We start from the raw sequence: 27,653 nt of genomic DNA, 5'->3' as shown, positions 1-27,653 counted from the left end.
TATGTGATGTCAAATGTGATGAGTTAGTATACGTATCATCTTCATAATTATTAACCAAATAGTCGTGTTTGGTCTTTTAATTTTCTCTCTGTATATTATTCCTTAGCTTTGGTAGCAGTCATCTCGGGTATCTCAGTTTTTCTTTTTTTTTAATGCAATCGCTGTATAAAAATATCCAACTTTGATGTGTGCATCATAGGGGTTACCATATTCATTTTCACTTGGTAGCACAAGCGGTAATATTTCACCACCAAATACTTTCATCTTTACCTTGTGAGAAAAACAGTCTCATGTGTGTAATGCAAGTTTGTTGGAACGTTTTGGGAGTAATTAAAGCTAATAATGTTAGCATGCAGAATGAGTTTTTTCGACGGCGACATATTCTCTCACATCTTTATGCGTAGCAATTATTGTGCTCCGTATTTGTTTCATCGCTTGGTTTGTAGCTGGTACCATCCTAATCACGACAAGACGTATTTTCCTTCAAAGCGTGTGAAGTCTCCTTGAAGCAAGCGTTTACACATGAGTTTATGCATTGCCCATATCCTGCGCCCTGGTACTTTTCATGTCCGTTAACTCTTCATAAGACTTTTCCAGTCCTATAACCGTGGTAGTCAGTGACGTCATGGCAGCATTAGCAGTACCGAAACGTGCTGCCCTTGATTTTTTTAGACGTGAAATATTACTCTGTGTGTTTTTTATCACTAGTTGTTTTTTACATTTTATAAAAAAATTTTTTTTTCACAGGTTATTTACATTTTATACATTAGAAATTTTGGGGCACCAATATTGATAAAATGTTATTTGACTATTATCGCTTTAGTTAATCAGTGCTGGAAAGGCGTTCCGGCACCATGACACTACTGGTGGTAGTAGATATTCATGCTTATTGAGAAAATTTCATCACTGCCAAGACGATCACAATTTCCATCGACATTCTTGATTTTTTCTAATATTCTATAAAAAAAATTGCGCCATTCTGCTGGCGGAAAATATCGAGATCTTCCAGAATAATTCCACCGGAAATGGACGCCTTAGGTTACCGTGGAGGAAATTAGTGAGGGTTTGAATAGCCCAAGTTTTAGGTCGGGGGAGAAAAAGTTCTTAGACCGGCAACAGGAAGCGAAATGGCGATGTCAAAATTTTTTTATTCTCCTATATCTGCCACCGATGCAAATTACCCATCCCTTGGGTTTGAGCATGAATCAAATTTGTCCAAGGCCATTCGGTATCCGTTCGTGGGAAAAGGTATGGTTTCCTCACAGGTGCCCGTGTGATTTATCAATATCGACGGGATACCCCGATAACAAGGGCAGAGGCCTGTTCCCTGGGGGTTTGGGACCGAGGAGAAAAAAATCAAGAAAGTCGAGGAGGGAAATCTGTTACGCGGGGATAACCCTCATGCTTTATTGTTTCCTACTGTAGTTTTTGGAAATACGAAAGCTAGAATGCACTCAAATCTACTACATGGATATATATGTATGCTTTTTAGTATTTTGGTGAATAAGTATGACTTTCGTTGTTTGCGGAATAATTCATCAGTAAGTCACATCAGAGGTTGTCTAATTAGCATCGGCATTGGCATAATTAGCATTAGCATTAGTATTTCTATTCATTTAAGGAATATACTGAGTTTTGCTCCTCCATGATGCAAAAATCAAATAATTTTCTCGTGATGATTCGCCGAGCTCACAAATTACCTATTCTTGGGGGAATACTTACGGCATACAGTGCCGACAGCAGAGATAAATTAAGAGAGCTTTTTTTTCGTACGGAAAGATATGGGAAATAGTTTTCCCCTAGTACCATAAGGGCTTTAATAAATGCTAGTCGTAATGTTATAATTACGGCTAGCATTTATAAAAGTCCTTTAAATAAAACGGAAAGGGTCTAATATAATAATGTACTATTTATAATATTATACTATATTTTCTCGTGATGATTCGCCGAGCTCCAACTTACCCCAGCTTCACAAATTACCCAAAGGAAAGGGTCTAATATAATATTATAGGGCCTTTCCGTTGGTGAAAGATAACATTTAATGAAGAGATGTTAAATCATAAATCAATATGTATGAATTTTGCCTAACGATTGATCGATCTTTTCATTCATCACTCACCAGCTCTAAAAATTCAACCGGTTCAGGCGAGATGCATTGGAAGTTGGTCAAAATAAAATAAAATAACTATCACATTTTTTCACAATTATTTCAACGCATCGTACGACTTAAAACAATTTTGGGAATGTGCCATCTTTTTATAATATACTTTAATAATGTTAGCATTGATTTTTACTGCAGTTGACAATGAGCTGCGTTCCTCCTTTGATCATTTTGTGCTGGCAAATGAGGAAGCGAAGCGTTTATTTTGCGAAACGCTGTTCAGTAATGGAGTTGCAGTACGTGCCAACGATTTGAGAGTTCGTGTTAACTCTGCTTTCTCGTATTGGACGTGATTTTTTTTATGAAAGCACGTGGACTCGCGATGTCTGTTTCAAGAACTCGCTCAGGGAGTACATGTCCGTGAGGGTTTCTTGGGGCGTAATTAGCGCAAAATGTGTGCATAGCTTCGTTCTCAATGGCTCGTGTGTGAGGTGGCGGCCCTCCTTGTGACCCCTTACGCTTGGCTGCATGGAAATAACGATCTTTCTTCAGCCGTGACTCTGCGTTTGTCGACTGCGAGGTCGGAGTCATCGTTGCAAGAGAGAGAATGCACTATAGTGTGAGTGCAGTATTCCATTCGTTGTTTGCCATGGGAGAACCCTTTTCAAAGCTGCGAGTCAATTAGCAAATCTCTGAAAGCATTCACGTTTACGCACTGGCCTTCTAAGCAGTGATGAACTATATTTTATCATACTTTGGTGAAGACCTTTGATGTATAACCTGGCAGTACCTCACTATATATCTTTCACGTTTAAAATTCGCATCATGCATAATTATTAATGATTTAGATAATTACTAATATTACTTAATTTATTAGCATTTGAATCTATGATATTGTGTTAATATAAGTTACCCAGTCTTAATCATTGGAATTTGTATTTGGAAAAAAAAGTTTATCCTTGACCTGAGCCAAAAGATCTGGAATTGACTTGTCGTACTCATTAGTACTGTACCTATTTAAATTGAAACTAGCATCGAGAACTAATAAGTATTTGTCATTACTCGTCCCAGGTCAAAGTTAATCAGTAATAACAGTCAGCATTCAACGACTACTTAGCACTAATGCTTATAGTGAGTACGAAGAAACCAATTGCAAAGTAATAATTTCTTTCTGATGTAAAAACGGATTCTTTACTCGTTTGATTATTAGATCATTGCTACTCAAATTTCGCACTATTTTGATGGATATATTAGTCAACCGCTGATCTACCTATCAAAAATATTTATTATCTGTGATTCTAATTATGCAAACAGTAGACCAGCGTTTTCCATTAGTGTATGTGATTTTAATGTACTCGGCCTCCTATAAGTTGCATTCCGCAAGCATTTCTTGAATGGTGACCATTATTATCGATCTCATCAACGAAATTTTGAGTGACCGCATTTTGTATCCGGTCAAAAGAGTATGATACCTTATTGATAAATACTTTTTTTAGGCTTGCGTTGAATGTAAACTAGCGTAATAAAATTCGTGTCTAAATAATTTGTAAAAACACGACAACAGAAGGATCAGTTGATGAGAAAGAAATGAAAAAACCGACGAGGTTGAAGATGTTATTAGGTATGGTATAATATAAATTTGCGAAATTGTGCGAAAGATATTGTACTTTATACATGAGGTTCTCAATATGACATCCTCATTTTTCCTAAAACATGTTAAATCATAAACCATTGCTATTTCAGAGAAAGAAAAGTCATCAGATTGCTGAGAAATATTTCGTTGTAAAAGTGTTTTGATAAATGAAACAATGCAAAATTATATATAAACTGATTATGCACGCTTCTCTTATACAATATGGTGGGGTAAAGTGTTAAGCAAAGCAGCTTTTACCTATTTTACAATTTTTCATAGTTTATTCTTGTTTTGCATCATGTTTCACTCCTTCGTCATTGGTTCTCGTAATTTTTCATTATTGCTGTTGGCGATGGAGGGAAATTAAGAAGCCAGGCATATTTAGTGCCGCTTCAGTGTCCATGAAGATTCTGTCAGGTCACTGAAGCCATTAAAGTTTTTTTTATCCCAGCGTTTTGTTTGTTTTCAAAACATCAAAAATTTATTTACCGTGTTTGGTATGATACAATGTTACTCGATATGTGCCTCTTCCTTTAGTGTAAGTTTAAACTATCACTTATTGATTTGGGTCTGCACTCATGATACTTGTATTTATGTTATTCACTAAGGCTGCTATTATGGATAAGCGTTGCAAAAAATAGCATATGCTATTCTGCGGGTCATTATTGCAACGACCCCGTATTATGAATGAAGCGTAGTAATAATTTTGTTCGGAATAGCAGCATGCTATTTCTTGCGCGAGCTATTTGGAAGCTCCACCTCTTCCGGTATGAAAAACTTTCGGAACAGTTTGCGTAACCAATGAGGGAGAAGATATTTTTCTGTATTTTACGGAATATTGACTTGAAATTATAAATAATTGCTTTATTTACATTTAAAAATTATATTAAACCTTGGAAGTATATAATACGCTTTGAAAATCTCGTTTAGGAAATCAGCTGTTTGTTGTTGTTTTGATAATATCACAATGGCTTCAGACAGGTGGGTTAGGTCATAATTTTACTATTATAATGATGATTTATCGGGCATAAATATTGAATCATTTACCTATATCCGATCGGTCCTTTATCGTGAGATATATGTTATGCGAAATAATCATTGAAAGCTAAATATGTTTGATTTTCTTCGCAATTGTCTTAGGCTTCGAAGTCTATCTGTTCGTTGCATGTCAAAATAAATATGTACCAACTTTTATTGCGTTGATTGTGACGATATAGCTTTACTGTATGGACTAGAAGCTTTCGTTTTTAATACTAATTTTATATTATATGACTCCCTAATTTCAGTATTCAATCTCTGTTTAGGAACTGAAGTAGGTGGCAACGTCACAGCTGTGCTTTCATGTATTACGATGGAATAGTATCGATATTTCAGCTGCAGATTTGGAAAAAGCAGAGGGAGGTGATGGTGAATTTGAGGATGATGGAACAGCTGTGAAAAAGTGAATCTAGCAATAGTGAATCGTGTGGAAAGTGCTGTTGTGTCAGTTATCATTGTTTTCGTATCAGCTGATTTTAATTTGCTCACTGAAATTTTTGATAGACCCTGAACTGTGCCGATAAACTGAAACTTAATTGTGTGAATAACTTACTTGTCTATAGAGGAAACAATTTGTATTCAATTCCACATGATATATATTGCATTAATGATGTAGTGCATGGATATTCCATTAAACGTTTGTGGTGAATCATATTTGTTCGGAAACTTTATTGGTGTTCGGAGAAATCCTTTGTTTTCAAGCAAGTAATTCAAGTCGACTGCCCGTGTTTATAATTTAGTAAATTTTTAGTTTTAATTGTAGAAGGTAACGAATAGTGGGGAAAACAATTTCGACTCGTTGCATGTATTTGTATATACTGTCCAATTGAGGAAATGAACGGCTGATCAAAGTATATGGTATTACCATGGCAATATATGGTTTTCATTGAAAGCTATAACTATTAATATATTTGGCGAGTTAGTGTGTCAACACAAGCTTGAAATTTTTCAAGAATCGACCTGATAGCCTACATTGAGGATATTTTTAGTAGCAAGTCAAGTGATGAAATAAAATTATGAATTGTAAATATGAATAAAACGCGTAAAATTTGGGCTAATGGTAGTAATTCTTTGCATTAATTGTTATTGTTTTCGTACTGTCGATGAAGCAAGCTTGTGCTTCATATATTAAGCTCGAATGTTAATTCCTAACCAAATCACTGAACTAGTTAAATATTCATCACTTATGCTACTATTATTTAATTAAAATAAAGCTGATATCATTTTATTTTTGGCTATTATTCCATTTTTCAATGCTTGATTAGGTTACTTTAACCTCAGAAAAACAATTCGACATCGCAATGCGCACGTTTTCTGGGTTGCAATACCGAATTGCTCGGCCTCAAAGACCGCGTATTATTATTGCAACCCTATCGGTTGCAATTCGCCGTTCATAATAGTAAATAGCAACGGGCCTATGCTATTCTTAGAATTACGTCTTCCGGTGTAGTAAAAACACGAATTGCAACCGTTCGTAATACCAAATAGCATAGGCGTTGCAATACGCTATATTATAGCAACATCGGTTGCAATATCGAAGAATAGCATAATGCTATTCCATCCATAATAGCAGCCTAAGATTGTGTCTATCTTTCTATCTCCCAAGTACCGACTAACCGTGATCCCGTTAATTACTACTGCACTCATTAACATCCAGTGTTTCCTGTTGGCTCTTGGTGATTAAAAATGTAATTTTCGAGGATGAGTTGCAAAACCGATCGGATATTGTAGAAGATACTACAAATAAGCCCTAACACATCTCAACATAAGCTACATACAATTTAAGCTCCCTGAATTTGCATTGTATCACCATTCAAGGATTGTAATTATTTTCAAGAAGCTTTCTGAAAAAGTCACGAGTCTTTAGTCGCCAGGTTTACGAGAACTTCAGATCTGCCAAGTAGTTTTTTGGGAATGTAAAATCCTTTCGCTAATAGGAAATGTAAAAGAAAAAAATACTTTTATCCGGTGACTTCGAGGTCACTTTTCATTAGATTGCTGAAAGCAACTCCTTCTCATTGATATTCGTTCTTCGAATTCCCCATGTTCTTTGAAATCGGAATGCAGACACCTTTTCAAGTGCTGCGGAATGATAGAATTCGAGAATATGAATCCTTCGATTGCGTGAAAACGTAATTAAATTCTTCCAGTGTTACTTCATACAACTCTTGCATGACCTGATTTGTTCTCGAAGTTCCCCGTGAGTTGTTTCAAAAGTCTTAAGTATTGGAATAGGGAAGCAATATTTTGTGAAACGCTATTCACCGAATATTATTTCCCCTAGGGTCCAATTTCGGCGTATGTGACTTTTGCGTAAATGTCGCCTGACACTTTAATTTTTTATCTCTACACGTGTTATAAGGCGTTTTTATTACCTGTAAAATCACTTTATAGTGACTTTTAGACCCATAATTTGCGGGGCATTGTAGCGGAAACATAACACACTGAAACTCACACCATCCAAACTTATTGCACTCGCGGTTGTTGATGGTCATTTTCAATTGGACACAGCGCAGTTGTCTTAAACTTGAATCATCTAAGGTCCCCGTGAACTGCTTCATTAGTCTATGACTTGGAATAGGAAAACAATATTTTGTGAAAAGATAAAAGGCGCTAGCCCTCCTATATGGCGGTAGCAACGAATTAAATATAAATCTCTGGACTGATTGAACACCAAATACAAAGGGTAGTGCAAATTCGGCTCAGCTTTCGTTTATCAGCTACTCCTTTTAAAAATCTCTAACAACACTAGGATTATATCTTGGCCATCCTGATATAAGTCCAACCCCGCAGCTACTAAACCCACCTGATTCCGTAATAGATTTGTGCTTGCCCCATGGAATAAATGCTTTCGCAATGATAGTAAAATTATATTTAAGCAAAACTATCGATTAAAATATTATTGAACTTATTGATATTTATGATGTCATTACACATTTGATGATCCATGAGATTTTGTTGGGGATTTCAGCCAAAGTTCACAATTTTTTCCTCGTAAATGTAAGTACGAGCTTTTTCGGGTAATGCTGAAAAATGAGAAACATTTTAAATGCTCTCAAGACTTCCATTCATTTTCGATGTGGTGTAATGGCATTTGGGAAGTTGGAATTGTGTCATGGTTATTTTGTAGGCATTAATGAGTGAAAGCCCGTGATTATAACGTAAATTTTCAAGGGACTCTTTTTCGAGTAAAACTCATTTAATCCTTATTACTTGGTTACCTATTAATTATATTGGGTCTGTACTATATTATAATCTGACAAACGTCCTTTACTGGGTTATATTTTTTATTTGAGAAAATATTCAACGTCACATGCAGAATATTCACTTTTGATAAAATTTATGCACTTATACATTTTTGATCGGCCTCACATATTTGAGAATTACGTCTTAAATAATCGAGATATGTAAAGCCATCGTTATTTTTTTCCTAAGAGTAATCAATCAGGATAAGGGTGATACATAAATTTGTAATACTATTCCTATCCTCTTTGCGATATCTCAATTGCAGATTCTATTGACCAGTCCTCAAGGCTTTCTTTTTTGTTTTTGGAGAGGGAAACGACAACGTGAGAGTGTTTGGTATCGCTGTTTTCGTCGTTAATATTCAATGAGTCGGCGGATACTTGCTCGCTATCTCTTTCTGTTATCCTGAACGCATCGAGTAAACATCAGTAAAACATAAGGCGCTAGCCCTTCCGTCATGGCGGCGGCAACGAATTGAAATGTAAATCTCCGGACAGATTGAACGCTGAGGACAAAGGCGATCGCAAATTTACTCTTTCATGCCCGGTGATCGATGCGTATCTCGTTATTGGGCTCTTTTTGTGTCTCCAGGGATGTCATGCGTAAAACAGGACAAAAGAGAATATCTTGAATGCCGTTTTAATTCAGCCTTCCCATCAATAATATCCTTTTCGCGATAGGTACCCTGACGGGGAATTTGCAATCAGACAAAACTCACGTGACTAAAAATTCTCGGATCGCGATTACCTTCCATGGCCTATCAATCAATTCAGTATCTATTGTGTGATGAGGATGATATTGTTGATCAGAGTGCTTCATGTAACATTGGTTCACTTTGATTGGGTTTAGTGTGATGGTTTGCTTTGTCATAGATGTCTCAAAGTCACCAGTCACTTTTCACTGTCAACAATTTTTTTATGTGTAAGGTTATCTCAGTAATTAGTGTAGCAATTCCTTGAGCGTAAAAGCCTGCTATCAAACCTATTTAAATTTATCTATAAAATAAGGATTACCTAAGCTCTTTTGCAAATGACGCAAAATTAATACTTGGAGGACAATAGACTCGGACAGTACAAATAATTTATATCAACGTAAACCGGCTAGTAGCAGTGGCGCAGCCAGAAATTTTGTTTCAGAACAAATCTAGATCCAGAACCAGGGGTGGAATTTTTGAAAAACAGGGTACTAAGTAAAGGGTTTTTAATTAATTAATTTTCATAATCGACAGAGCTTGTTTTTTGCAAAGGAATTTTTCGTAAATTCATGATTTTGTTATATTATCAGAAGCAAAGTGATTGTGTTTTTATTTTTCGGAGGTTCCGGATCCCCCGGACTTCCACCCTGGCTACTTCACTGGCTAATAGTAAGGAACATGCAGAAAAAGGATTAGCCAGAATGGAAAATCTCAATCATCCTAGTAAACAATCATTCGTGCACTCATCAAAGTAATATGGGTAAAGCTTCATAATCAAGTTTCCTGTAAAGGCTCTTAGACATTTTGTTTGTCTTTAAATTGCTATTTCATTATAGTACTGTTTTATATTTTTACTTGATTCAAGATGGTGATTAAATGGGGCACTTGCGATTTTACATTCTAGGTTATCCTTTTCCTGCAACCATCTAAGTAACTACCTATTTGGGGTTCGGTTCAATGTAATTGCCATAATCGTCAAAAGTTTTAGGCATAATATCCGATTTCTTTCTCTAATATTCTCTATAATCTCAATTATTTAATAATGAATAATGTCTTGGAGTAGAGGCCTGAGAATAAAATGCAAAATTACTTGCCAAATTTTTCATACATTTCTTACATCTTCTTTAGGGCTATGAATTATAATGGTTACTATAAATTAACTAGCCTACGAAGCTATGAAAGATTATTACAGCTTTTGTACAATAATCAAATAAAAAGTAAAAAAAGTATTCAATCGTCAGAGAAAAGAAAAAGAGACAAGAATTTTACATGCCTTACTTGCAAAAATATGTTTACCAATTGTAACTAAACTAGTGAAATTTGTAATTGATGTGCAATCTCTTTTTTTGGTTTCATTGTTACTACCATCAATTTGGATTTATTATATAAAAATAAATTTTACTGAGACGTAATTAATAATTTAAACTCAAGGTTAACCGCGATGAGTAAGGTAGTTTCCCTGTTTTATCCTTTGTAATTGATGTGCAATCTCTTTTTTTGGTTGAACTTCATGAGTACGAAATGAGCCAATAAGCTCACTATGGCCACAATTATGGATTAATTCACCATTTACTAATGCAAATTCTTTTTTTCTGAAACTATTCATTCACCCCATGCTCATATTAATAGAAACTATATTTTTTTTATTTTTATTCGTGACGTTGGAACTTTCTCATTTTCATTGCGGGTCGATATCTGGCGCATTCCAGTAAATTATTCATTCAAAGCCCTCGAGAATGGTCGCGATAGCGCAGTGACCCTTTATGGAGAAAGGGAGTTTATAAATATCTAAATAATTAATTTATTCATTATCAAACATTGCCAGAATGAACTACTCTTAAAAAGTTACAGAGATTCTCTGCGTGTGTAACCGTGATATCAATTGATATTTAATTCATTAATGGTTCGATTGTGATATTGTTGTGTGGTTCTAAAAACAGAGTGAAAAATAACTCCTGAAAATTTCAACTTTTAATAGCGCAGAAGCCACGGTCATTATTATTATGTGATTAAGGTGTAATGACGCTGATTTGGATTCCCAAATCTATATTGTTATACAAGTTTACTTCCCTTCTTATCACTTACAATTTTGATGCTGGGTCATCTGCCATTTGACGTCAGTTTATCATATGCTCTCTGAAATCTACGCACACGTTGTAATCACCCTGTATATTAATTTATAACGATTAATATCCCATTGGAATCGGAAAGAAATTGGTTATACAGACCCAATTTTCTCACTTTTCGGGCGCTTTGTGTTCCCAAATTTCAGTGAAAATAATACACAGCATAATTTACAATAAAATATATTGTAACACTTAATTTTGAGTTTTTTTTTGGATTGGATGTGGGTGTAACGATTAATGGGAGGAGGACAATGAAGCGGGCAACAATGAGCAGCAGAGGTGGAGTGGGGCAATTGTTGTTGACGGCGCGGATTGGAGTGTATGGGGAGTTGGGCTGTAATAGTGGTGGCGTTCGGATGTGTTTTTGCTCCCGAGTTTGTTAATACAGTGTAATAAGAAAATTTTGTGAAGATTGAAGTGGAAAAATAAAAAAAAAAAACGGTACAATATTCGCCTCAAATTTTAATATAAAATTAGTATTATACGATTTGAATTTGCAGTAGCTATGATTTTTAATACTCTGCGATTAAGTTGTAATAACTCTAATGCTTAGATTTCCACATACCCATTCTGAATCAAGTATACCTCCCTTTGTAAGTTCGGTTTATGCGATCAGGTTTTCATTCTCTGTGATACTCCTGCAACTCCATGTCGATGATGGAATATTCAGATAGCATCTCTTTTCGGGTGGGCCAAAGACGAGTTGGATTTCTGTGCAAATATTCCCATCCTTTTGCTCGAGAAACGGGATCGCCATTGTCTCGCCTTCATCAAATGCTCCATCTCAGATACATCTTTGTCTCTCCTCTCTCTGCGACTTCAATGCCTCCACTCGAAAAAGCCAGGAGTGTGCGGCGAACGCCATTGAAATCGCATTTACCGCGAGCGCCTACATCTCTATCTATCCACCCACCCCTGCAGTCCTAACGCCATTAGCGGCGCGCGGACTCGTTCGCCCGTAATCCTTCGCGCCGAATCGCATCTTGAGTTTCGGCCCCAGTGCCCCCGATTCATTATTCATTCCCACTATCGCAGTCAGAGAGAGAGAGAGAGAGAGAGAGGGTTGTGCAGAAAGGGAATGGACATGTATACCGATCTCTCGCACCCCAGTCTAACGTCTCCTCCTCGATCGTTCTCCTTATATCCCGATCCCTCAACGCGGGGGCGTCCTCAAGCGCTCGTGCTCGCTGGCGTATGTACGAGTATTATATTCAGCGAAGGCATTGTTGTGAATTTTACCATGCTTAGAGTTCGCATGCTAAAATGGAGATAGCATCCAAAACTTACACAAAAACCAAGTTTGCGGTGATAAGAGCAGGACCATAGAGTTTTTATTACAGTAGGAGGCTACAATAGAAGGTAGCAGCAGCTATCCTAATGTGAACCCTTTCAAACCTGTACCATTTAACTTTACCCGGCGCCGGTACCACGGAAAAGATCGCGAGAGCCCTCCAGAAACACAACATCATGACCATGCGTCTCCAAGATGTCGAATATCCTCGTCAACACGAAAGACCACCACCCTAAAGTAATCTGTGGAGGAGTATATCAGATTAAATGCAGCTGCGGTGATGCCTACATCGGCCAAACATCACGAGCACTGAAATGCCGAGTCCAAGAGCACAGAAGGGCAGTAAAAAATAGACATTTCACCCAGTCAGCGGTGGCGGAACACCAACGGAGTGGACCGACACACAATATTGACTTTGACAACGCCTCTCTTTTGAACAAAGAAGGCCGCTACTACCCGAGAATAATGACGGAGGCAATTGAAATCGCCAAAACAACAAAGAACTTCAACCATGAAGACGGCTACAATCTCGCCAGCGCGTGGAAGAGGGTCTTCAAAGATCCTGACCAACCAGGGCACACCTCCACAAAAAAGGCGGCATACGGGGTGAATATAAGATGAACAACTTTCTGCATCGACACTTCTGTGGACCTGAAGAAGCCAAACTGGAACGTTGGCGAAATATTGCCCTACAAAATGGATAAACGCGGAAGAATTCCCGGAAAAATCACCAGATATCATTTGCTGTGGTTTTTTACCCCCATATCGAGACTTCAAGATCGAGTCTCGTCTGCGATCCTTTTTTCATGATTTCTGTCTACTTTTTCTTTCACTGAAACCTGCTATTTGCAATTATTTTCATCAATCCACTGAAAATTTTATTTAGTAAAAATTACATGCTTACTTTTAAAAATTATAAAGTTTTCAGTGAAAATCAGGACAATAATTGTAAATAGCAGACTTTTGTGGTAGAAAATCATAAAAAAGATTACAGTAGACGGGAACCGATCTCGGAACTCCATCATTAAAATCTAGCACCATGACTACTGGACCACTGTATTACAACGTTGAATATGTTTCTGAAGTGATTACATTTCACTTGAAAAAGATTAAATGCGTTCATTGTTTCAACTATTGGTGAAATAAGTGAGTATAATATGAATTAAATGAACTTAATTTTTAACAATAAACTATTACATTCGCCGCATAGTGTATATTTAAGGCTAATATGTATCCTAGCGACTGGAGCGCTTAATGAAATCAATGAAAAGGCCTCGAGTGTGAATATTCATGGAGAAAAATTTATCATGCCGATGACATAGCTGTGATAGTGGAGACAGAGAAGGATTTGGAAAAGATTCTGGTTAGTGGTAATGTTTAGATATCAGCTGAAAATAAGCGCAAAGTAAAATAAGATGTAAGTATGCAGCAGAAGAGAATAAGTCAAGACTAATTAAAATAGGGAAACAAAAACTGGTATAGTTGGATGAAATCTGTTATTTGGGAAGCAGGATAACTAGCGATGGCTGAAGAAGAAATTAATAGCAGAATTGCCGAGGTGAAGAGAGCATTCCACCAAAAGTAATATCTTACAGCGGAAAATTGAAACATAGAAATGAGGAAACAATAAATCAGAACTTACATGCGAAGTATGCCACTTTACGGATGTGAGGCATGGAGAATGACAACCGCGGTAAGTAATCAGGAAGTCCTAAGCAGAAGAGCGGGGAAAAGAAGCCTCATCAAAACCTTGACAGGAAGACGGAACAACTTCATAGGCCATATCCTGAGACATTATTATGGCCTGATGAAGACAATAATCAAGGAACAAGTACAAAATATGTGGAACAGGTAAAGAAGGACGTGAAAGAGAAGAAATACGTAGGTGTGGAAAAAATAGCTGATAGAAGTATTGGATGGAGAGCTGCGTTAAACCAATCATAGGATTGTTGACCAGTGATGATGATTATGGTAAATTTCTTATTCCCCCTACAGATCTACGTGTATTTAGATGCGTAATTTTCATCTGGCTACTACGTAGTGGAGTAATACTTAACTCATGAGGTAGTAAGTAGGTGCAGGGACACTTGCCCTCCCACCTTAGCAGGCTCGTAGACCCCAGTCAGTATTTCACAAATCATCATAGAATTCAGTATTATGCAGAATACTATCAGGAATTGGGCGTAATTAAGTTCATAGAAGGTTATACGAAAATACATTTCACGAGGAAAAACACCCCTTCCTGAAATGTGAAGTGGAGGTATTCCTCAGAACTATCTGAGATTAGGTGCTCCTGGGGTGGCCCAATTGCTGGAGTTACTCTCCACAGCCTAATTCCCTGACTCTACCTATGACTTTTGTATTAATCAAAGTTCGGAATCTTTTTAAATTTAGTGTTTCGAAAAAATGATGAAGATGAAATGGATGGTTCGTGTGAGTGATGTGGATGTTTTTAGGAGATAAGACGAGGAGATGACTCTTTTCAGGAAATTGGGAAGAAGACCGGACAAAACGGCCACACCATGAGATTCGATAGTCTGATGAACATTATCTTTGACAGTCGGGTGGAAATGAAGAGCGGTAGAGAAAGACCTTGAATGGAATATTTTGAGATGGTGATGTTGCATAAATGTATAATTGGAGTATTTTTTTGGTGTTGAAAGACTTTCCGATAAGAAAATAGGGTAGTTTCCTTCATCAAAGAAAACGAAAGGCATTGATTACGATTCGTTACCCACCATTAGTGTATTCATAATATACAAATTATTTTGTTTTAGAAATACCGGGTTAGACGAATGGCAATGGTCCATTTTTATCCTCATTTGAAAAGGGCCAGATTGGCGCCCATGCGATGCCACTCCACGTGACGTCACAGGGACCTAGTTTCTATAGGAGAAGATAGGAGTTATACATTCTCTGAGGTTACCAATGCAAGCATGAGGCGCAGAGCTCAGGGAAACATGTCTTAACAATCACTTATTAAAACTGGCTAAGGTCGGAATGTTTTCTTCATTTGATAAGGTATTAATAATCCTTATTTAAGCCAAGCGCTACCAGCCAGCAGGGTACTCAGCTACCCGCTAGCAGCCTGCGTCGTATCAGCGCTAAGCCTCGCCTCAAGGTCACATCACAGGGCGGCAGTGGGAACCAGAAATACGTCACACGGAGAGATTTCCCGGCATTCATACTTACGCGTCGCGTTTTCGCGCGCTGGAAAATTTACACTTTTCATTTAATGGCGAAAAATAGATATCGTCATTTAAAAATCTAAAAGCGTGAAATAAGTACTCCAGGAGTAATAATCTTTCGATTTAGGCAATAAAAAATAATAGGAAACCACCCTAATGAGTGGAGAGCTGCGTCAAATCAACATTCGGATAGCTTCGATCTGATGGTGATGGTAATGAGCGGTGATCGATGTATACGTACTAGATGCAAGTTGTACATGAATTTATTAATGTTTGTACTCCGAATCTGGTAGAGTTCCCTTAATCTACTCTTAATTTAAAATATGATTACTTTTTACTTATGTTATAAATTAATAGCATCGGTTATCGCGTTCCATCACCTGGGCTGATGCGATAACCCGGCTAGAAATCCGAATAGCCTTTTTATATGAAGATGCTAATATTCCCAAAAACCTGATCATAGGTCGGGTGGAACGTGGGTGACCATCTGGCTGTGGATGTTGATATGCTGCACATTTATTTTGATGAATTATTTCGTCCTTTAACCGGCAATGTAAGCTGCGAGAGAGTTATAATAAAAGTGTTTTAGATATTGGGGTCGACTAGTAAGGATTTTGAAAAAGATGCGCAATCTCAAAATCGGCTGCAATTTGGAGGAAAAAGGTGCTCCTTTTACATGAGGTGCGGTATACATAAAGGTGAGGTATTTGGAGAAATTTTGGAGATAAAATTTGATGTGCTAAACTTTTCTGGTTTCAATATCAATCAGATACCTACTTTGCAGTCTTAACCATGCATAGTAGAGTCCGCGAAAAGCGCTCTGTTGTAGCCCCATGAAGAGAAACCTGGCCTGTTTATGCGTAGTTACGTACAAGAAGATGAAATATCTACTCGATTCACGTAGAAATTCTGCTAACTAATTTGTTTTCGATATAGCTGAAATGAATCAATAATTTTTGTGGTTATAGTATACTATTACCCAGAAATTTAGCATTTATCATACATTCTAGTGGCTGCATCGAAGAACCATGTAAGTATCACACACATCGCAGCTGAATGAATTTCGCGCTGCCATACTTAACATCCTTTTCATACCGTTGGGTATACGAATCATTAGTCAATAGCGTTAAGGATCAAATGCCCCATCTTCCTTCGTATTAGTTCTTGGACCAAGGTAATTTTAGCTCCACCCAATCGATATATCCGTGTTCTTTGCATTTCCCTTGTTTTATTGGTCATGTGGTGGCTCTTGATTTGTGCAGAAAGCCATTAGCTATCAAAATGGAAATTCTTTCACTGGGCAGTACCTACTTATCATCAGTTACCGTTGCGCTCATTGATAGCAAGTCAATTAGGTTAAAAATCCAATTCCCCTCATTCCTTCGCTTTATGCCTAGGACCCAGGTAATTTTAGCTCCTCTCCATCGATGTATCCGAATTCTTTGCTCTCTCCTTGTTTTTCACTCAATTGGAAGCCCTAAATTCCTCGTGCAGAAAGCCATTAGCTATCAAAATGGAAATTCTTTCAATGGGCAGTACCTACTTGTCATCAGTTACCGTTGCGCACATTGATAGCTAGTCAATCAGGTTAAAAATCCAATTCCCCTTATTCCTTCGTTTTATGCCTAGGACCCAGGTAATTTTAGCCCCTCTCCATCGATGTATCCGAATTCTTTGCTTTCTCCTTGTTTTTCACTCAGTTGGAAGCCCTAAATTCCTCGTGCAGAAAGCCATTAGCTATCAGAATTGAAATGCTTTCACTCTGTCTGCCCCTCGCTTTTGCTGCGAGGCATTATGTTTAAGAGACATAGTGGTCGAGTGACTTTGTTGTGTCCCTTTTTCAATCCTCGTGCGAGTTAGTCTTGTGTGCCTCTGTATCTCTCTCTTCACTCTAGAATCCAATATTGGTTCGGAGGAAAGGTGGGACACATCCCTTCAAACGCGGGGATAGAGCTTATCTTGCCCGCGGAGCATTGCCCGGGAAAGGCAAAAGCCTTTTCATACAAACGGTTTTCATTTCCGGATCAGATTTCTCTTCTATTTCCACCCCCCTCTCCAACCCTATCCCATCCTTCTCAGCAGTGCCGGCTTCAGCGACTGCAGCAGTACGTTTATCCTATCGGAAATGTGTCTCGCAGTTTACAGAACACGCCCTCTTCGCAAAAAGGGGCACCCCCTCAGACGAATTTCGGTCCCGGGGGGCCCTGACGCTGATGAATTCTCCACTTACATTCCCCCCCTTCAGCCCTTCATGCATATTTTTGGGCAGAAAGAGGAAGAAATTAATGTAGTCTTGGAGTATAGGTCAGGGAAATGAAATGCAAAAATGTTTGCCGACGTTTTGATATTATCTTATATCTTCATTAGGGCTATGATTAATGATTACAATAAATTAGTACATGAAGGCATGAATCATTTTTACAATGATATTTTAACAATAATGAAATAAAAAATATAAAATAAATACTTCTTTAAAAAAAACTTTTTTTAAAACACGCTTTTATTTCGCTTGGAACAAGAAGTAAAAAAAATATTTCAAAAAAGGGCCTCACCATAACATATTACTCCACCCCCACGCTTTTACTTTTAGTGAAAACATTATAGATTACCCAGGTTCTTTGAATTATCGTTTCAAAAATTTATTAGTGAAAATATTATGGATTACCCAGGTTCTTTGAACTATTCATATAAAAATTTATTTTTCACCGCCATAGAAGCAACGTACCTAAATATCTTCACATCAGAAAGTTTTCTGGGTGGAAATGGGTTAAATTTGGAGTTTTAAGGGTTGAACCCTCCCTTGAAATTAAGACACCTTTTCTCAATTTGAGGCGTCGCGAGATGAAACCAATAGAATCCCCATAAGGGTCGGCTAAATTCTCGACTAAAGATTGAATATTTAAACGCAGTTACTTATGTATATTCATGGAGTGAGAAATTGTAATCGATACTCTGATAGATTTTGGGTTTCCTTTCGTTGGGTGAGCGGTTTCCCTAATTCGTTTCAGCTGCTGCTGCAAAAGTTTTAATTGGATTTGGAGGAATATCTCGAGTGTATTGGAGGCCTTTTAATTTCACGAGGAAGCTTATGATTTACCTCTAGTTTCGCCAATTGTCTCTGAGAATCTCCCTCTTTAGAAAGGAGCTCAAAGTATTTTAATGATACCTACTTCGGCATTCAATTTCTGTGGAGTTTACTCCGACACCAAGAAGAAAATTTTGAAAAGTTTGACTTTTATTATTGGAAAACATTTGCTTTCGGCAAGAGAGAACGTTTACATGTAAAACATAGTGAAAATGCCTTTCGGTAAGGCCTTCAGGCTATATTGGATGTTTCGGGAGGAATCTCTAATGCTTCAGGAGTTGGTAGGGGAGACAATTCTAATAATTTTTTCCATAAACATGGGATCGCCACTCCACAGTTATTGAGATGTGGCAACGATAACATTTTTTTAATACACTTTGTAGTTACCATGGAAACTGTTTTCCCTCTGAATCCAGCCTTTTCCACATTTTAGTTAATACTTTGGATTCTTATGGACATTAAATAATTAAGGTAGGACAAAAATTTGCGATTATATATGTCTGAAACAATTAATCTCAAATGGGTGAGATTTCGCAATTCTTTCTGTTGATACTCCAACAAAGCTCTCGTCTAATTAAGCTCAAAGATTAATTGTTTCAGACTATTATAATCGCTCATTTTCGTCGTCCAGTCTACCAAAAAAATGTTCGCGTTGCCAGAACTCAGCAATTAAGGAATTTTCCACAATAGTTACAGTTTTTATATCATTTTAATGCAAAAAGGTATCATTTAGAGGTGAAGAGGATTAAAACCGTTGCATTTTGGAGACCTATGGTTAAATCCGTTTCAACGATTACAGCTACATCAATAGTTGAATGGCCTGCCCTAGCCTAGCTTGACGCAGGTCTCGCTATTATTAATTGCTAAAAACTGTTTGATAACCCGCTACTATTAATCGCTGAAAACTGTTGGATAAATCTTACAAATCCGTCCTTTAGATTTCAGCATCCATAGTGATGGCGAAAATTAGTTCATTGTGTCGTTGTGGGAGTATTTGTCCGTTTAAAGTCTGAATGGAAAAAAAAGCCACGAATACCAGGATTCACTTGGACATCTGCGGTCTATGGAACAAAAGAGCTTCCGCCCCATCTACTGTCAAGCTTCCCAACGGCGTCTCTTTAAGTGCTCGTTAACGTCGTGCTTGCTTCCATTGTATTGTGGCCATCTCGTCCATTGTCCTATCTTTCTTTTTAGTCCATTTCATCTTCTTTGTTTTGCTGTCACTCACACGTATTTCCCGGCAATGATGAACTATTTCAACCCCTCTCTGCTATCATCCCACGCTTTCTCGACTCTTCACGTCCCGTCATCCATTCTCTCTCGAATTGTTTTCATTCCGCCGATTGAGTTTGCCTCTCTGATCTTTTAATTGCAATTCGTAATGGATTTTCTTTTCGTTCGGATGTTACGCGCTACTTTATTTTTTTGTGTTCGTGAAACGGATGAGATTATTTGCTTGATTGGATTACGATTCACAATTGAGGTGATAATTTAGGGTAAACTTGCGTAGGATGGTATGTTTGCTTAGAGTTTTTCATGAATTTACATTCAGGATGATCTACGTCCGATGATGAACGAACGTGGTTATACACTTGACCTTTCTCGTGTTTTCATTGAAGCGGTTGTCAAGCGTTTGATTTCCTTTGATACTAGACCATCTGCTAAAATATTTTCCCAGTGCCGTATTGTATAAAGGGGCTACAACTGAGGTTTTTAATACGTTATTAAAGCTAACGTACAAAAATATTTTCCGGGTGCTCTTATTCTCTTGTGGCATGGGAGTTAAAAAATAAGAATTCATTCCTTTTCAGTCTTCCGCTGGCTAATCAAAAATTTGGACCAGTGCTAAATATTGGATCACATTTTGCGCTGTATTAGCTGGAAGTCGTTAGATAAATCTTCAAAATCCATCCAAGATTTCGTTATCTGCAGTATTTGCGACCATTATGGGGAAGTAATTTGGTATAACGTGAGTTCAATAATACTCTCCTATAACATTCAGTGAAATGAGTGGCATGTGATGTAGACGGCTTAAAATAAGTCTTTTTGGCAGGGAGGCTCTCTGAATACAACATTTTAATTTGAAATGAATCAGTGGGAATATGAATGATTGGTAAATTCGATGCATAAATAACTATCATAACTCAATAATTTATTTGTAACAGTTTTTTTGTTGAACGCAAATTCCTTTAACTCATGCGTAATTTATGTATCAGCAAATTGCTTAATGTATCGCTTTCAGCCCTTTTCTTTGGGCTTCATGGCCTGTGCGTGGGCTACATTTAGCCTCTCAGAGTTGTGTTGCGTCGTCCTTTAAATTATGTATCGATGAGCTTCTTATTGTTTAATTGATGGGCTATATATTCGTGGGCATATGATTAAGAACTGATTTCATTTCGTGGATGTATTTTCATCTCAATTTAGCATCCTAATCGTAATATATGCGTTATTGGTGCTAATTCATTTTCTGATACATTGCTTAATTTTTTCTTTCTACGAGTATAATACTGGTCCTATTAGTTTGTTAAATTTATGTTCTTATGAAAATTATCGCCAAGAGTGCAATTTCATGTGAAAATATTTAAAATGTTGAACCCTAAGAGCTTTTGCAATATACCACATGAATTAAACATTTTTCTTGCAAAAATACTTTGTATTTGGTTCCTCTTTCGATGTATTGGATTTGAAGAGAAAAAAAATGATCATTGATCTTTGTTCCACTGTAGTTCTTTACGTAAATATTGTGCGTTTTTTTTTAGGTTAGTACGAGGTTCAGTTTTTTTATTCCTCGTAGATACGATTTTATTTCGCTGCGCCGTGAAATTCAAAGTGACACACTCATCACGGTTCACTCATGGAATGCGAATATAGCACATAGCATGAGTTGACAAGAGACAAAAGTCACCAGAAATCCCCATTTCGTACTCCAACCGCCTTTAAAAAAATCCGCGTGACGGAAGTTTTCCTTGTAGATATCCAATTTCATTTCCGCTGCCTTCCTTGACTCGTTACTCAAAGGAAGACGGTGGCTTCAAGGGAAGTTTACCGGTGAAACTTTTACGAGGACAGGACGAGTGATTCCCAAAATTTTCCTTCCTCTCTGCATTTATTTTCTCCGCCAATAGAATTCCCTCTTCAGTGGTGCGGTTCAGAAATTAGATTCTTGGAAAAGGCGCACTAATATTGGTTCTTTTGAAAGATACTGGGATAAGAACATCGTACTACTGCCAGCAATGCGTACGTGATATTGGAAATCAATAGAGAGTGGTTGGCGGAGTACTCACTACTCTCTTTTCTCATCGAGAAGGAAGATTTTTTTCAGAGGTGTATTGTCGTGTCGTGGGCAATTTGAAAATATGTACTCGCAAAGGTATTCAACGCTATCGAAGGCCGACCTAAATAACTTATGGTGCAGAATTTAAATTCTATCTCCAAAGGACCTTTATGCTCTTATTCACTTATGCTCATTTAAGCATCAGTTAGATAATTTTGTTCCCGATTCAATTAACATTTTTGAATGTTAATAATAAGGAAAATGCGCATTTATTGTGGACGTTTGAAATAAAAGGATTCTGAACCAAGAAATCGCTTATAAACCACCTCCGATGATTTTATTCCTGCATACCATTTAGTAAGATTTCTTGCTGAACTTTCATAAATAGTGGATGTTGGTCTGTCCATTATCTCCTCATTCCCCATCGTTAGGGCATATGCGGCGGGTATTGTATTTCGTAGTAAGTACTTTGCTGCATCTTTATTTTTCATTTTATCCATCCCTTTAAAGGATCCAATTCGATTCCTCCAATGTTTTTGTAACTACTTTAGCATTACGTTTTTCATTTTTTGCGGTATCTTATTTAAAATTTTCGGCTCCAGTACTGCATTGTGTGACTTTTCGGCTGAAAGAGCAATTGCAGTTTTGGCATTTTTTCTCACTACTTTTATTTAGGCTAGGTTACGGCTATTTTCCGTTGCTTGGAAATGTGTACCAGCCTTTTATTTCTATTTGAAGTAATTGTTTCGATTATTATCGTCAATCTTACATTTCACTCTGAATAGCAAACTTCAATTTCCGCGTGTCTTTCTAGCATGCCCTAATGTGCCGTTCGAATGTGTCGTAAGTATGTATCAGCCCCAATTAAAATTCCCTCTCAGTCTAAGGTTTTAGATGGGTGATTCCATCCCGCGGTTTCCTTCCTGCTCCTCGCATGAATGAATGAATGTGCAACGAAGCAAGTCCTAGGATGTTCCACTCATTAAGCAGTTTTAATACTTATTTCCTCCATCTTTTTTCTTGGGCTACAACCTTGTCACGGTGGAAAGGCTTGCATGCTCTGGTGGTAGAAATTCAGGCACGACCCATCAACCTTGCGATGATTCAAGTTTACATGCCCACTATCAGTCATAGAAAGGAAGCAACGGATGAGCTTTATGAATATCTTGAGGAAATTATGAGGGAAACTTCGGGTAAGAAAAATGTAATAGTGATGAGAGACCAGAATACCTCAGTCGGTGAAGGGTTGGAAGGAAATTAATGATTAAGAATAATAATAAACTCGATTGTTTCTGGCTTTACTTTGTGAAAATCCATTCTTAATAATAAAACGTTAATGAGATAAACAAGAACAAAATACTTGTTATTATAACGGTTTCTGTACCTGATGATGTCGCCTCTGCGACGAAACCGGTCGTATTAATTAAATCGTGTGGAAAAGTACAATAACGTTTTATTATTAAGAATAATAATAATAATAAACATAAGGTACGGTAAAACAAAAGTAAAAATAAGGTAAGGCAGAGAAGAGAAAGCAGAAGAATTTTGCCGGAGAAACGCATGGTTCAATCATCATAAAAGACGAGGGTACACAGAAAAGTCCAGGGATAAGGGGAGATATCAGCTAAACTTATCACGGCAAGGCAGGGGTTTAGGAGTAGTGTAAAAAACTAGCCCAGGTTCCCAGATGCGGATGCGGATACGTTCCGAATCCTAATGCTTATAATATCCTATTTAAGAGCTTATAAAATGCTAAGCAATATTTTCTTCAGATGCTTTCAATTGGGTAAGGCAAGCATATTACAAAATACGTACGCTTCTTTGACCGTAAAGGACAATAAACATCTTTTAAACGATTAACTTTTAATTAGAAGCCCTGCTCGTGACTTCTACTGTCCTTAATAAAAGGATGTGTAGTCATAAAATCCACTCCGAAGATTACCTTGTCAAGAGGTCCTCAGCAGGTCTGGCCCCCAGGCAGTCTAAGATAACTGAAGCTTTCAAATGAAAATTTTAGATAGCAAAGTTTATAATTCTGTAAACTGCAACAAAGGACTAAAAATACTTTGTATCTCCGCGAATTTAATCTCTCATTTGATAGCACTAGCGCAGACGAGGGATGAAATACTCACGGCATGCAAGGAAGCTTTACAATGTCACATTCACGCGAAAATAGAACGCTCCTCTGAAGCTACCATTCGACGCCGGTCACTGAAATCGTAGCAGAAAGCTAGTGTGAAAAAATATATATTTACCTCATAGAAACTCTCGGTTCAAGCACCCTTTGTGAATGAAAAAAATTGTTTTCTCAACTCCAAAAAATTGCGTATCAGCTTCTCTCCTTCATATCATGTCATAAATTTTGTAATGAAATCACTCGTGCACTCCATGTGGTACCCTACTTATGTCGCATGTACAGTAGGGCGGATCGGAAAAATCGATTTTTTTCAAATCCATCTGGCCCAATGAAAAAAAGTTGTGGGACCGATCAAAAATAAGGCCTGAAAAATTTGAGACCTCTAGGTGAACCCCTGACCCTCGCTCAAATGCAATTTAGGGGGGGAAGGTCGAAATTCGAAAAATATAGTACTTGATGGTCATTTCCTATAGATTTTGCCGAGTTACTGCCCTTCTAGGGCAAAAATTTCGTGCATTTGGACGTATCTGCCACCATTTAGCCACAAAATGCCTAATTTGAGTCCGCGCCCGCGAAGAAAATATTCCAACGCCCACGCAGCGTCGCGGATACAAGAGCCGCAGGCCGATCCCCTCCCCTCCCCGCTCGCTTCTACCCCTCCCACGCCTCAAATACAGCAAAATTCATCCCGCGTAGGCTGCTAGGAGGTCATTTATCTTTGATAATATAAATCGGAAGATGGTAGAAGGTAATAAAGGAAGCTTAGTGAGACGACTTGTTCCTTATTAGGCGCCTCGTCGAGGTTAAACAAATCGATGTTACCAACTTTTAGAGAAGTGATGAAATATTTTTAGATCCGAGAACGCAGGAAATGAGCCTACGGTCTATGAAAAGGCCTCTAGAGTGGCTATAAAGGTGTGCTAACTTCGGATATGCGCTCCGATTTCGGCTTTGTCCGACAGATGTGATTAAATGGATTTTGGGCGAAAGCCGCTCGCGTCCCCTCCCCGCAAGCTTCTCCCACGCGCCAAATGCACCAAAATTCACACCAAAAGCGTCTTACTTCGTTAGTCTAAATATTTAATGTGTCAGTATCGTCATTGGAGGAATAATCACGAAAGATTTTTTCAATTACTTGCTTTCCAATCTGTATTTCTTATGTCAGTGTCTTTCCTCGTCTTTCGCAGTTGTCAACTAAGTTTTGAAGAATCTCTCGTCCGTATCTATAATAAAAAGAAATATTTAACTTCAAATTTGAAAGTTCATCAATAGATTTTTGAAAATCCACAGCACTACGGTCAGATGTAGCCGGAGGTACTGTGGTCTATCTCCAATATGTCATCAGCGAGTAGTCCTTAAAGTTGATATTAAAATCCAGCACTTTAAAAAATCTCGGATCGGCCGCCAAACGCATACTTGCAACAACGCAAATTCGGTCCTTAGATTGCCCTCCCAATGTTTATGCCGCAAATCTAAGTCAACATAGTGCAATTAGCAAATAGACCTCTATAAGGGATGAAATATGATTTGATGCTTTCCCGGCGAATGATGTCGGTAAATTCTTCTCGGGTTTCAACGAAATTTATCCCTGATGATGAGCCCCGAGTCGGAGCTTGAAACGTTTGCCATTATGGAAAATTTAACCCGGTGGGAATCCTGAAAGTTTACTCACATAGCAAGGGATGTTGGAATTATGCTTGTAGCATAGGGATGATGCCCCTTTTTTGGGCGGTAATCACCATCGCATTCAAATTCTTTTTATTTTTGTGTATCTAATTTTCACTCGGAAAGGAATCGAGAATCGCAGATTTTATAACTTTTGCTAATCCTCCGACGGGGGAGGCAAACCCAAAAGTGGGACCCTGTTTCTTCAACTAACATCACACATTCCCCTCTAAACTTGGATTGATAAGTACTCTTGCCTTTTTTCATCAGACAAAAGTATAGTCTTTCACTCCATAAAAATGTAGCCCTTTGTTGACACCCTTTGATACCTCTCTTTTCGTATTCACAATAATTAGCATCTTTTTCTGTCTACGTAAGTAATTCTTGCAAACTACCTTGGATGTTTCTTACGAAGCTATGATTTTTGCGTCAACTAAAGTTGCGGGGACGGTCATTGCTGTTTCTTGGTTCTTGCATATCGCTCTATCACATATGGCAGACGCATTTTCCACGCAGAAGTTCCAGTTTGAGTTTAGTCCTGAATTTTTATTTGATGAGGAACGTAGAGATAAAAATCGGACGATTTCTCTTTAGTTTAATTTTCTTCGGATGAACTGATGAAGAAAATTGTTGATACTATTTCCCCATACAAGAATTGACGATGTCAACTCAACACTCTCCGACGATTCTATTTTTTTTCCTCAGTTGTCGAGTTTCTTTAGGACTCAATCCAGCAGCCATCATCTTTGGTTTCATCCGCTGGTTTCTCAACATACTTCTTCATTAGGATTGGGAAACATTATGCTCCTTCTTCCACTTACACGCAAAAATATCGCATAATTTCAAATGTTCTTTCAAAAGTGTTTCAGGTTTGTACTTAAGCAAAAACACTACTTTTGGCATGTTCGCATTTTCCGTAAGTTTTAGTACTTCCTGTTGTACCGCTAAATCTATTTAGTCACACACATAATGGAAGGGAAGCGTCACCATAGTTCGCACACCTTTATAGCCACTCTAGAGGCCTTTTCATGGACCGTAGGCTCATTTCCTGCGTTCTCGGATCTAAAAATATTTCATCACTTCTCTAAAAGTTGGTAACATCGATTTGTTTAACCTCGACGAGGCGCCTAATAAGGAACAAGTCGTCTCACTAAGCTTCCTTTATTACCTTCTACCATCTTCCGATTTATATTATCAAAGATAAATGACCTCCTAGCAGCCTACGCGGGATGAATTTTGCTGTATTTGAGGCGTGGGAGGGGTAGAAGCGAGCGGGGAGGGGAGGGGATCGGCCTGCGGCTCTTGTATCCGCGACGCTGCGTGGGCGTTGGAATATTTTCTTCGCGGGCGCGGACTCAAATTAGGCATTTTGTGGCTAAATGGTGGCAGATACGTCCAAATGCACGAAATTTTTGCCCTAGAAGGGCAGTAACTCGGCAAAATCTATAGGAAATGACCATCAAGTACTATATTTTTCGAATTTCGACCTTCCCCCCCTAAATTGCATTTGAGCGAGGGTCAGGGGTTCACCTAGAGGTCTCAAATTTTTCAGGCCTTATTTTTGATCGGTCCCACAACTTTTTTTCATTGGGCCAGATGGATTTGAAAAAAATCGATTTTTGCGATCCGCCCTAATGTACAGTGTACACGATACACGACGGGAAAATAAAAAAGTTGTAGAAAACAGTAAATGTATTAAAAAATTAAAGTGAGTTCAATTTTACAACATATTTTGTGCTATGCTAAAACTAAACTAAAATCAAAAGGAGCAATGCAATTTGCAAAGGCAATGTTAAAAAAATAAAATTACAACTCCTAGAGGTAGACGACAGTTCAGGCATGTTAAATCACAGGTTGAATCACCATATTTCGTACCATAATTTTGGTCCTCTTGTAAAAAGGATTTTACTAAAACTATATTCTACATCAATAGACATATGATCTACATCCCTTTGTTTGGAAATGGATGAAGTTAGGAATACAAATCTCGTCGTCATAGAAAGGGAAGTTTTCATGCAGCGGAAATGTTCTTCCGGAAAAAACCTTCCAAGCTAGATATGATACATCCCATCACCATTCTCTTTCATTACTCTACGATCTTATCCATATATCTTGTATTGTTTGATAATTATGTTTTGATTACTTTTACTGATTTGATGATTATGTTAAATTTTA

The sequence above is a fragment of the Ischnura elegans genome, chromosome 7 (assembly GCF_921293095.1).
Source record: "Ischnura elegans chromosome 7, ioIscEleg1.1, whole genome shotgun sequence".
Lineage (NCBI taxonomy): Eukaryota > Metazoa > Arthropoda > Insecta > Odonata > Coenagrionidae > Ischnura > Ischnura elegans.
This window is presented reverse-complemented; position numbering follows the sequence as displayed.